Here is a 13,327-nt window from a genome sequence, read left to right on the forward strand (position 1 = left end):
TTCAAACATTTTCAAAACAGAGAAAAATCTCCTCATCACCTTCCTACATAAATTGCAATTTATATATCTATCCCATACAAATCCAAAGTTGGCCAACACAAATTTAAGCCACAGTAAGTGTTACTAAACTACCTTACCAATCAAAGGCATCAAACTGACTCTTACCAAACAAATAATTGTCCATATTCTAACTGCCATGTTCTGAAGGACCTAACGGTCTTTTTTAAAAATACTCACCCCAAAAATGTTCTCAGTCAGGGGTTACATCATGTGGAGGATCAAAATCAGGAAGATCAGAAATATACTGGGCTGCAGAGACAGAGAATCCCCAGAATCTCTGTGCACAGAGTACCTGCTTAGTAGAGTCCTGTCCTGTCCTCCACAGTAGATTTCTGTCTCCTGACAAGATCACTCCCTCAGATAGCCACTTCTCTGATGAGGTCCACGTTGGAGCGCCATTTGATGAAATCAATAAACCTTCTTAGGGGTCCCACTGATACTTGGTCCTTTCAAACCAACAAAGAAGAAATTGGCACAGAAGCTGAAATATAAAAGAACATTTTTATTAACCTCAAATGAGTGAGACTACGTCACACAGAAGCCTTAGCAACTGAATGAGGCAGTCTGAGGAGTGCAGAAAACAGAGGCCTTATATATGCTTAGGGTTACATAGTAAGCATATGACCAAGGGGCAGTCCTGGCTCATGTAAGCATGACAAATGACTAATATGGGTATACAAGATCTACTTGCTCAACAGAGTGGGAGGAGAGTTACTTCTCCATAGAGCAGCAAAAATTGCTTGACAGTTATACTAGAGAAGCAGGTGCATTCTACTGGCTAGGCCGTTCTGGGCATGTGTGAAGGTGGAAGATGCTAAAAATAGTTTGTCTCTAGGCAGATTTCAAGAGCAGTTAACAGAAAGGTAGGACAGAGTACATGGCGAGCACATGGCAAACAAAATGGCTGCCAGAAACACAAAATGGCTTTCACAAAGCGGATAAGATAACTTCTAAATACAGGATGGCTTCTGCTAACGCTAACCCATTGCTGCCAATGTACAACATGTGGATGTGTGATGTACCTTTGTCACAGATTAAAAAGTGACAAACAGTCCACAGCTATTGACCCAGGTTTTGCTTGAGGGTGCCCATGCTTATTTTGAGGGAAGTGCAGATTATGGGTGCCATTTTCACATTGGATGCTCGAGATACCCCTGCCTGATGCCTGCTTCCATTAAGAATGAGCATTTGCCAGTTCATCTTTCATGATGAATAGACTTCCCTGCAATTCAGCGTTGACCCCTTCTGCGCACATGTATCACAGGTTGTCCTCCAGGACATGTGAGAGGGTTAGTAGCCAGAAAGTTCAGTACAGCAAGAACCTTGACAGGGATAACATGGGAGCTGACAGCTAGTGATGTGAGCTCACCCTCTCTCAAACAGATTAGGATGATACGATGCAAGAAGTGACATCTCCCTAATACCTTCTTGTCCACCACACTGAAGGTTTTAACCCCTTTGCCACATAACGTTTCTGTTTGTCCAGCAAAGGCTTAGAAATAATGTCACGTCCTGACAGCTTGGTTTAACTCCCTCAAAATTGTCCAGCTCCTCTTGGCTGAGCTGCCCTGCAAAGACACTATTATGTACTTTTTCAGTCGAAGGCCTCTACATTCCTAGATGATCTTATGTGTGTTCCTTCAGAGTCTCCTATCTACTGCAATGGCTGTTAACAACGCTATAATGTTTGCCTGTTGGCTGCCATTGTATAAGGTCTGTATTGTGTCTCATTCCAGTTTGTGTGGCTAGCTGCCTATTACACCACCGAGTGTTCACTAAGGTTCGGGTCTCCATGATGATTTACTCACCTGTGGGTGTGCTTCTTGTTTCGCTTTGCCTTCACTTAGCCATTTGTTTGAAACGCCCTTGACACACCCATTGTTTCCTGGTGATCACTTATTTTTTATATCAATCCTACTGGTAATCACGCTTTCATTGTGTGTTAAAGTGACAACTGGAAAATGTCACTAGATGAACACATTGTCATCGGAAATGTACATTTCCACTGGCGCATGCCAGACTTTACCCATTGGTGAACTGCAGCGATTTGGACAATACTTGCCCCCTGTGAGAGCCTCTGATAGAGATGAAATGGTTTATGTTGTCTTCCTCCACAATCGAAGTCACCTTGTGGCATGATCGTCCTGGTCACAAAAGAGATCTCCTCAAATATGAATTTGAACTTTACTCGAAAGTTAGCACGTAATATCCTGGCCATTGTACGGGCCAATGTATATAAAAACTGACATTGTTTAAAAAAAAAGCAAGGGACTCAGTTGTCCGTCATGTAGGTCTCTTTTATTCTTCCCCTTTTATTTTCATACCGTGACACCATTCAGGGTATAGTGAAAACAAGTTTCTCATGTTACTTTGTGATCCCTAAGAGATGTAGATTTTCTTTGTGATAAGATCAGTACTCATTTTTTGTTACATTGGAACTTGTTATATTGGAACTGGCCTTTCATTAGTTTCACAAGGTATCACAATAAAAAAAAAAGAAAGAAAATAAAAAAGAATATAAATCGTTTCTCCTACAAGGATTTCTTGGATTCCACCCCAGGAAAATATCAATTAAATTAGAATTGGTCCAAGCTCGCTCCACAAAGACAATATCCAATAGGGCATGTTCACTGAAATACCAAGGCTCAGAAAACAAAATCAGCAAATATCCCCCACTTCACCCTTGGCCATGCCTTATTAAAACAAGCATTTACGAGTCTTTAAGATGATTTTCAAGAACCAGATTGTCAGATGACTTGTAACGAGCCTGGCAGGAAATACCCCAAAAAAGGATGAAGTCTTGATATGTACATCCAACACAATAAAATGTCAGGGTCAGCCATGTTGGAGAGAGAGAGAGCACCTCTTATAGGTCCCAGCACATAGTTTTCTAAAACGGTAGTGGATATTTTGCAAACTTTTGTACTCAGTGGACCCTGGCAGAAAAACATGCTAGCAATGCCTGGAAAATCCAAAGTCCTTTCTCCATTTCTTGATTTTACCCGGGGTGATATAGAAATCGAACTAAGGCCTGCAGTGTTATAATTTCAATTTTGAAAGAACAGCAAAAGTTTTTTTTAAAGCTATTCCATCAGAAGACAAAACTACAATGGCCTATCGACCAACTAGTATTTAAGTGCCCAACCATTCAGGTCAAGAATGACAAAGTCATAGGAAAGTGCTACCTATAGGGAATATGGAGTGAAAAAAACTGCTAAAGTGCCTGGGTGTGATATGTTACCATAGGTGGCAGTACCTGGCAAATTACGGACCACCTGGTGCAAGGAGGAGTTTGTGTTGATTGACTTGGTGCAGAGGAGATGCTACTTAGAACATTGCCTTTCTGAATACAGTGAAGGGTATGCATTTGATGAATTTTTAGGTTTCGACCTGGCTAGGGGCACGCAGTGCCCCTCCCAGATCGAAAACTTTTGTCTTCAGTAGGGATGTTCGGACCGCCTCTGTTTCCCATTGGCTAGCTCCATAAATGGAGGCTAGCCATTGGGAGACAGAGGCTGTCAAACACGCTTTCCCGTGAAAACGCGATTCGGGGGCGTTTCTGTGTCTTTTTTTAAGTACCGCCCTCTCCTCTTCCCATTGGCTGGAATTTTACCTTCCAGCCAATGGGAAGGGGAGAGCGCGAAAAACACGCCCCCGAATCTGCCGGCCAGGACACCCCCGTGACGTCATTCCCGGGCCGCGCTGCGATTGGCTGCCGGCCCGGGACCTGACTTGTTTGTTTGTTCTCTCCTTTATGAGGTAAGTTGTGCCCCCTCCTGCCTGCTGTCCGTGTCTTTTTCACCCCCCTCCCGCCCGCTGTCCGTGTCTTTTTCACCCCCCTCCCGCCCGCTGTCCGTGTGTTTGCCCCCTCCCTTCTTTATATGCAAGCATGCATAATCCCGCAGGCAGGACGGAACCATAAAGCGATAATCCACACGAGCAGGCGGCAGCAAGGGATGGCGCAATCTGTCACCCCCTGGTGCCGCGAGAGGTAACGGACCGGTCGGTGGGTCCGTGCGCACACACAATGCCGAGGATGGAGACCCCCCTGCCTCCCTGAGGACCCCAAAGCTGTGTGCGCGAGGCCTCGGTTACTCCCTTCAGGATTTTATCCCTTTGCTCGCGAAGCAGCAACCCTCTTCAGTGGCAGGGCGGAATCCTACCCCACACACCCAGTCTGGTCCGATGCACCACCCGGAGCCATGCAGGCACAAAACGCCCCCTACCTTTGGCGCCCTTACCGTCTCCCATCCCCACTGTTCCGTTATTTGCGCCCTGCCGCCCCCCCCTCCCGCCCCCCCCCAGCCCAAACCCACGTGAATTTCACCGGGACTGCGCCTGACATTCTAAGCACCCCTCGTTTACTGTATCGTTCCCCCTTCATAGCAAAGTGACACTTGTTTTTTGTTCGCTCCGCTAGGAGCCCCCAAATGGCCAGCAAGAGGCGACATCGCCCTCTTACTCGAATGACGCTACCTGTCCGTGTAGCCGCGCTACGCCCTCTGCCAGCAGCCCATGCATACCCATCCGTCCCTTGGGACTGCACTCACCGTCTAGCCTTCGAGCCTTCAAGCCTTTTACTCCTATAAGTGCACACCAACCACCCCCTCCCCCTGTGCACCCCTTCACACTTAATGCACTTTTGGCCGCTCACAATTTTTACGACCTCGCGTATTCCGTCCGCCCACAATTGTCACTATTACCTTTACTACCTCATGCATTTTTTGCTTGCTCACGATTTTTTCCCACCTCATGTATTTTGCTTGCTCACAATTGTCACCACCACCTTATGCAACGTCACGTATGCCTTCGCAATCTGCTCTTTTGCAATGTTCCTCACTATGTTTCACCCCTGCCCCCTTCGTGAAGCGCCCTGACAGCCCCGGGCAAAGTCCGCGCCACACAAAAAATGCACAAACAAACAAACAAATAAACCCCTGATTTTCGTCCACGCTCCGTCATTCCAATCAGCCCTCCCGCATATCGTTCCTCTGACCCCCGCAGTCCGGGACCCTGCCGCCGCCCGCCCTGCGCCCTTCCACCTTTTGTCATCTCCCGAGCCCTCCCTTCGAAAACAGAGCCCCCACTGCTTCGAGAGCTGCCCAGCCCCCCATCCCCCCCGACAAATGCGCACTTCTCATCACACCTTCATTTATTAATTTATCCATCTATGCGACCCTATATAGCGCGAACCCCACCCGAAGGTGCCAGAGCGCCCCACACAGGACCCACTTTCAAGCAGAAGGACTGACGGTCACAAGCGGAAAACAAATTTGCAACTTTTGACTTACACAAGAACCAGTTGAAAAACATACGGACTTGCAAACCTGACACCCTCTGTGTCTCGCATGCCCAACCGGCAGTTACCCTACGCCCACCTGGCCTGCATCCCCAACCACCCCCTTCTTGTCCTTGAGCCCCCCGCCCTGGGCGCAACCGTACCCACCCGCCCCGTGGCAGAGCACCCTCCTACCCCTGCCCCCCCTGACAACGAACCCTCTGCGCCGTTAAATATGTCCTTCCCCTTATTGCTGAGGGCCACTGTCTGCGCAGTACTCCCGCGATCTCGCCCCGTGTCGGCAGTTCTGCCCACAAGCACCCGCCCGCCCCCCACCGAACACCCAACTCCCCTGCCCACTGTCCGGCCAAGCCACCTCCTGCTCCCGACACCAACCACGCACCCACGACGCGCCTCTGCGCCCCTAACGCTTACATGCAGGCGCTCCTCCCGCGCGCCCCTCACTGGCACAAGTCCCGAGGGCTCGCCTATCCCACGGCTCACGCCTACCCACATGTGCTCGGCCTCACCCCCTCTGCTGTCCCTGTTGTTGCCTGAGCACCCTGGCAACCCTGCCCCATTCCGACGCGCGCCCCTGCCTGGCCGGACACCACTTAGACCTTCTTATGCGCGGTGCCTTAGTTACTATCTGTGCCTAATTCCTGCCGTATACCTTTCGTGCCTATTCGCCACGAGTGCCAATCAAAACATCTGCTGATGCTACACATGCTTAGCTCTTCTTAATTCCGCTCCCTTTGCATTGGAGGCCTATTCTCCGAATGGCACCTAACTGTACGTCTCTCGCCCGCGCTCATCACCCTAACTCCCCACATTCTTTCTCCTGGACGGCCGCAAACCCAATTCATCCCTCCTTAACCCTGCCATCAGACCCCCATTATGCCTCCTCGCTTGGCGCCCCTTATCGCTATCCTAGTATGTACGTCTTTGCGCCTCCCATAGTCCCTCCGCACCTTCCTTACCTACCCTCCCGTTCTTTTATTTAAGAGTTGACCTTGCCCTCTTCTTGCATACCCCTCCCGATCCCTTGAAACCGCACTCAGGGTACAATAGTTCTCACATTTGCGAGAGGTTAAACTATTGGCAATGTAAACTTCTCCAAAGGCGAAACCGTTGCATTGTAAATGCTTGTTAAAATTGGTGTCAATAAACATGCTTAGGGATGTGGATATGCAAGCAAGTTACAGAAAAAAAAGAATATTGTGCATAAGCGATATTCTTGCATTGTTTTATTTGGCATTTGCCGGCTCTTAGCCAGCGCTGTAGGGAGGGGTGGGGTCTAGGCAAAGGAGGGGGGAGGAGGAGTGCTAGGTGCACTCCGCTCGCTAAGTGCTAATGTGTGTATGGCCGGCCATCTCAGGTCGACCAAAGCACACCTGCGTACTTAGCTTTTATCCAGCCCAGCTGCATTAAACACCCGGGCTGGACAAACCCCCACAGACTCCCTGGTCTGAGCAGGGCATCTTTTCAGCCTGCAAAGACTAATCCCTGCTCTGCTCTGCAACACGTGGATTGGATAGGAGTCTGTCTCAGGGTCTGCTGGGGCCCATGAAGAGGAGAGGCATTAAACGCAATGCTGTGCTTGCAGCGGCTGTCAGCTAAAGGTATGTTTTTTCCCCCAAAATCTATTATTTCTAATCCCCCCTGCACAACACCCCCCTCCCGTGTGACCCCTCCCTCTCCTCCAGCGTGACCCCTCCTCCGGCTTGACCCCTCCTGCCCGACCACCCTTTATTTGTGCGGCCGCCACTGCAGGCAATCCGTGACGCTCCCCCTTGTCAAGAGAGGAAAGTCCTCGAGGTGCTTTGCGAGGCTGAAGAGGTCATGCCCACAAGAATTGTGAATTCTTCAGCCCAGCAAAGTTCAGTTCAGGTAGCCAGGAATCGACACATTTAGATCATGTCTAGCACCACACTGCCTGACCTAAAAATAATGAGTGTCATTCAGGCTGATCTTTGCTCAACCTGACAGACACTCTTTCCTGTAATCAAAAGGTGAGGGAGTGTGGCCCCTCAGCCTATTAGAAAGTGACGTGACTGGTAAATCCTCAGATCTGGATCCGGGGCGGTTCCTCTGTTAGGGCAGAGGAGCGTCGCCTCACAGCTCTCTCAGCAGTGCAAATATGACAAATATAAGGATAATAAAACAATGTTATTATCATTTTATTTTTCATCATGAAAAGCCAAGTCTACGGTGGGGCAGGTCCATCCTGACAGAATGGTGAACCCAGTAAATGCACATGCTGGTTTGGCCGGCTGTCTTAGGATGGCCAAACCAACATGCGCACTTAGATTTCTTCAACATGAGCTGTGTTGCACAGTCGGGTGAAGAACAGCCACAGACTCCTAGGCCCTGGCTGAGTACTACCAAAGCATCACTCTCAGACCAATCCCAGTTCTTCTCTCATGCTTGGCAGTCCACACGAGGAAGCAGAGGGTACTATGCAAAGAAGACACGAATGAGCGTTGCACTCTGCCAAATCCTCCTGAGATCTGATCTTGCCCTAATAAGGATCAGATTCTGGGCAAATCATTTCATCTCTCCGTGCCTAAAATGAATGTGTGTCCTCATGTAACGTAACTGGTGCTATGTAGAGCGCTCTGATACCCGATTTGGTTCGGGTCTAGTTCGCTCTATATAAAGCTCTGCAAAAAAAAAAAAGTGTGCTTTGTTATTCGATGTGTGACTGATTACTCTAGCACTTAACACACACTATTGAATCAAGTTACTACTAAGTAGTGTAGGTTATAGCAATTTGGTTCTGACAATTGCCAGTAGTGCTTTGTGGACAAGTGTAGGCAAGAAACATGTTGACCTTACATTACAACTATTGATTCAGACTGCTCCTTGGGACCATTGTATCCCACACGAGCACCACAGTTTTAATTAGGTGAGGGAGCTTCATCAGTAGAGTTTCCTAATTTAGCCTCACATCACCTATTTTAATCCACCCTCTACTACCACACTACATGCTTAACAATACCGACACCTCTTCATATGGCAAATAAAAGATATCCAGCAAAGAGCCCCCTAACGGGTGCCCATTGGGCATTGCTGCGCCGGCCCAATGAGGAGCAAGCCTAAATGATGAAGCATGACACCTTTCGGGGTATGTGAAGGCATTTGCTCCTATTGGAGCTGACTACCCTGACCTGGAGACCTACCTTTCCCTTTTTTCTTAAGGAACTGCTCACTCCTGTATTTACACTAGTATTACTAGCATGAGAGCAACGTCTGGATTGGCGTAGAGGAGTCTGGGACCCTGTGTACCAGCCCATGGACTGCCCAGAGTTGAAAAGGGAAGAGGAGCAGAAAAGCACTGAGGCGGCTGCTGGCAGGTAAGTACCTTTATTTTTTCGTTTTTTTCTCCCCTGCTCTGACCCACCACTTTTTTTTTAACAGGAGCCGACCCTGATCTGAATGTGTCCAAATCATGTGTTTGACAGTAGGTTTTGTTTGTTTTTAAAGTTGTAGGATAGATTGTGATCCCATGATGTCTGTGTCTGGGACCGCACCATTGAGCATCAGGGTTGTGGAATTTGAGTTTTCATTTGTGATATTAGTTTGCGTTCGCGGCCTGCCTAGGGTGACCAACCGTCAGTAAATTTAATGGACCATTCGTAAATTGGACCTCACGTCCGTTGTCCGTGAGGATCCCTTTTACGGACGCCTTTTGTCCGTAATTTTGGCCTTCAAAGGGAGCAGCACAGCTCCCCTGCGAGAGGCCTCACCCCCCCTTGATGGGGCCACTTCGCACTCCTCCTGGTGCACAAGAGCAGCCCCACTGCCCATTGTCATTCCTTATGCTGGCTAATTGCCACATACAGAATGTCAATGGGTCCGTCTGGGGTGTTAAAGCATGTGGTGGCCTCTTCCTGCCTCGGTGTACAGCAGGGCATTCTAAAGATAAAAGGCAAAACGCCAATGATGCAATGTTAGAAAACAGTTTATATAAAGAAGCCTGTAAATGAAAGGGTTATCGTTCTTTCACTGTCTCTTCATTTTAGAACTGACGTTTTTTCAAAATTATATTCAACAAAGCCATGGTTGCTGCTTTTTTATTTTAAGCAACTAACAACCATTGACAAAGCCAATAGTCCTGGCTTGGGATGCAATGACAGAAACAACATAATACCAGTCGGGCGGAACACTATGCTAAGCACGGATTTTTAGCCTAGGTGTTTTAAACTACGCCCTTAATTACATTGAAGAGACCCCCCCAGTTATTTTACACCACTTACAGCCCTAGAAACAACACCATGTTACATTCACTTCACGTCCTGCCACTGTGCATCATGCACGACTTCTACGTTTTCAAACCACCTATGTGCAGGAGCATAGTGAACTCTCCCCCACCCCACCCCACCCCTTGCTTTAGGAACTACAGCAAGGTGAAGTTCTTGATGGGCCTCTTCTGTCTGCAGACAAAGGCTCAGCTCATAATGTGAAAAGGTGGGTGAGTAAATAAGTGAAGGAATCTGTGAATGGCTGGATGGATGTGAGAAGTTGGCCTGATATGTAGTGTTTCCAATTCTGGAACCACTTGGTATCAGCCCAAACAAACCCCAAAGATGTCAGGTTGTAAGTCAACCTTGTTAGACAAGCTATCCTAGTGGTAGCATGGACTAAGCAGCCTTAAAGGCTTAACTTAAGAGGTCGTGTTAAGCGAGCTGTTTTACCACATACAATCCTGTAATCAAATGAAAGGACACCACACAAGTATATATTATAAAAATATATGTATTTATTTCTAAATTACTCCCCAGTACTCTTTATGAGGAAAGGGGCACAAGCGTTAAATCAAAAGCACTGTTACACATATAAAGTTGCACAATTATGGATGAGGGCGGGTGGCCACTCAGACCATATATTAAAAAAGTGGTATAAGTAACACTTTACGAACAATGGTTAGGCCTAGGGCCTAGAGATTCGCTGGGAGCAGTCAGGACAAGCAATGAAGAAGTCGGGAGTAGCCCACAGGAGACGGGTGCAGCACGGAAAGTGCGGCGCGCACCAATGCACTGTCAATGGTGCGTAAAAGTCAATAAAAGTGAATAAAAAGATACTTCCGCTGAACCTAGGAACACAAAACTTTAGACACAGACCCTAGAGGTGTGTACCAGTGTAAAGACACCGGCGTTGCAAAGTTACCTCACCCACAGGCCGTGGGTGCACAGGGTCGAAGTGGCGTCGGGTTCTGTCACGCAGGTTCTGGGTGCTTGGAGCTGTTGCAGCTGCAGGCGCTGTGAAGCAGAAGTGTCCGGTGCGATCCAAGGGTGGATCGCTGTAGAAAAGTACCTGAAAGCAGAGGGGACAGAGTCTGGGTCACTCAGCAGTGACCAGGGTGGAACCAGGACGGAACCAGGCAATGTCGGGCGCAATCAGGCGGTTGTCGATAGGCTTCTCTCCGCTGTCACGTGGGCTCTGGGGCATCTGCGACGTCCAGGAGCAGGTCACGATCTGTCCCACGTAGGCTCTCGCCGTCAGCACCGTCGGCTTGAAGATTGTAGCAAACAGCACTTGGCAAAAGCAATCCACGCGGAACCGGGAGATTGCTTATCACTCAAACCAGGAGGGTCAGAGTGGGTGCTCCTTTTCACAGGAGCTGGTGCAGATCTGGAGCAACCAGAAAAGCAAGTCGGATTTCAAAGTTCGTCGGCACAGGGGCCACAAGCCAGCTGGCAAGTGACCGGGCCAACGCGTCGAGCGCACACAAGCAGAAGGGCCCCACGCAGCACTCAGCGAGTGTGGAGGGGTGAGCTTTGGTGCAAGTGGAGCTCGGGGCTGGGGCTTCTCAAACCCCGGTGTACAGCTTCGAGGGTCACTCGTGGGCCGCACGGTCAGCGTCTCGTGGCCTTTTCAAGATGGCGTGCCCCACGCTTCCGGTCGCCTCCACGGGTCTCAGCTCTGCAGGGACTGTGGATCGGGCAGGTAGAAGGCAGGCAAGCTTGATCTCGTCGATCTCTGTCGCTCGAGTTCCGGCGGGAACTGCAACAAAGCAAGGGTCGAGGGCTGGATGGTGCCTGTTTGCACAGGGTGGTCACTCCTTGACCACAAGGGAGATTCTTCAGTCTTCTCACGTCGTGTAGAAAGTCGAAGGGTCCAGATTTCGTTTCTTATGTTTCTTCAGGATGATCTGAGGTCCGTTGGGACTGCTCCCCCTCTTATTCGAATCTAGGGGGTTGGACATCCTGCTAGGTCCCCTCCTATGGGTGGGACCCAGGAAGGGGGTGGTTACACCCCTCTCCTTTGATCCTGGCCGCGCTGGGACAGGGGCTGGGAGGCCCCAGAACCGGTTTGGCCGGATCCTGCAAGGGGCAGCCTTGTGCTCCCCAGGCAGTGTCTGGTTTCATTGAAACCTCCCTACTCCAATCCACTATCTCCTGTCTGGGGTGGTTTGACACCGCCCTGTGACAGGAAACTCTTTGTCCAGGCCTCCTCTGCCGGGTTTCGGTCAGCAGCAGGAGGTCAGACCCGTGTCTGTGGCAGGGGCATCCATTTTGTGGATCTGAGGCTCATTTTAAATCAACCGCGTTTCAGTAAAGTAACATGTCTTCTCCCTCTAGAAGGGTGGAATGCTACCCCCGTCGCCAGAACTGGCGAGGGGGTAGTATTCCAATTCGTATGACACCTTACACGACATGTTTTGATAAAGCCAAACCAAAGTTGCGATATAACCGCGAGGATTATAAGGCGCTTAAGAGTATATGGTATGACGTTATCCCGGATCAGCTTAGGGAGTTGTTCCCGACAGCTGCAGACAGGCTCAGCTCATGCCAGAGCACCATCTCACATAAAACCACGCACTCTGCCTCCAGGATTGATGAGGCCTTCCATAGGAGTGGCTTACAGGCTATATATGTGTCCAGATATAGGTTTAGATATAGGTATACTATATCTAAGCAAGGGGTGATTACACCCACTTGCCCCAGCTGAGTGATCAGCCAGTTGTGTCAATTTAGATAGCCAGCCAGGGGTGGCAAAAGATATGCTGCAGCCCCTGGTAGGCCTTGGATGCACCTATGCCCTGGGCACCTATAGTGCTCTGTACAGGGGCTGATAAGGTGACCCAATCCAATCTAGTTATGCACCTAGGGTACATGGAATCCATTTTACAGAGAGAGCAGATAGCCTGGGGCCCTGATTAGCAGGGAACAGGCCAACTAAGTCGAAAACCAGCTAAACACAGGGCAAAAAATCTGGGGTAACCATAGTCAGGTAGCCACCTTCCTACATAACCCCCCCCCAAACGAAAGGAGATAAGGCTATCCTTGGCCAGGTAAGCCTTTATTGCCTGAGTGGCCATATAAGGAAGTACCTGCACTAGCATGGGTACCCCCTGTCTCATGGTCCACTAAGCAGTCCCTCACCCTAGGGGTATTAGAGGGTCTCCACCATAGGGAATCACTACCTTGGGTGTGTTTATGCAAAGTTAAAGGCTGGTTTGGATATGGAGTATTGAAGTGAGGCTCCACTATTTTTGGGCTCAACTTCCTCCAATTATCTTCCACCATATGTGCCTTTCTTTCTTCGACTGAGTTGCACTGAGCTCTCAGGGTCAACCTCTGGCTACCTAAAGCTGGAGGCTGGGTCCCTCTGTTTGGCTTGCTGGAGGGACAGTTCAGGTTTGGGCCCTTTGGGTCCCAGGTTTGGCTGTGCCCAACAGAATCCATCTGTGGGAGGTCCCTAACTGTTTTTAAGGGGGCTCCCTCAGGAGTTTTTAAAGTTTTCACCTTACTAGGCCTACTAGTTTTGGTGCCCCTAATCTGTTGATGGGGTTGCTTTATTTGACAGGGGGCCCTCTGGGTCTCACTGTCCTTCTTGTCCTCTGCAGCCCTGGGCTGACTAAGGCAAGGTAGAGAGGGGCAGGTTACCTGCTCCAGACTGGATCCCACCTGAGATGGGTCCACTGCCATCAGAGGCTCTGTCAGGCCAGGCCTAACAACCTCTGGGGCAGTTCCTTCATCAGGG

This window comes from Lissotriton vulgaris, chromosome 7, assembly GCF_964263255.1.
Source record: "Lissotriton vulgaris chromosome 7, aLisVul1.2, whole genome shotgun sequence".
NCBI classification, from domain to species: Eukaryota; Metazoa; Chordata; class Amphibia; order Caudata; family Salamandridae; genus Lissotriton; species Lissotriton vulgaris.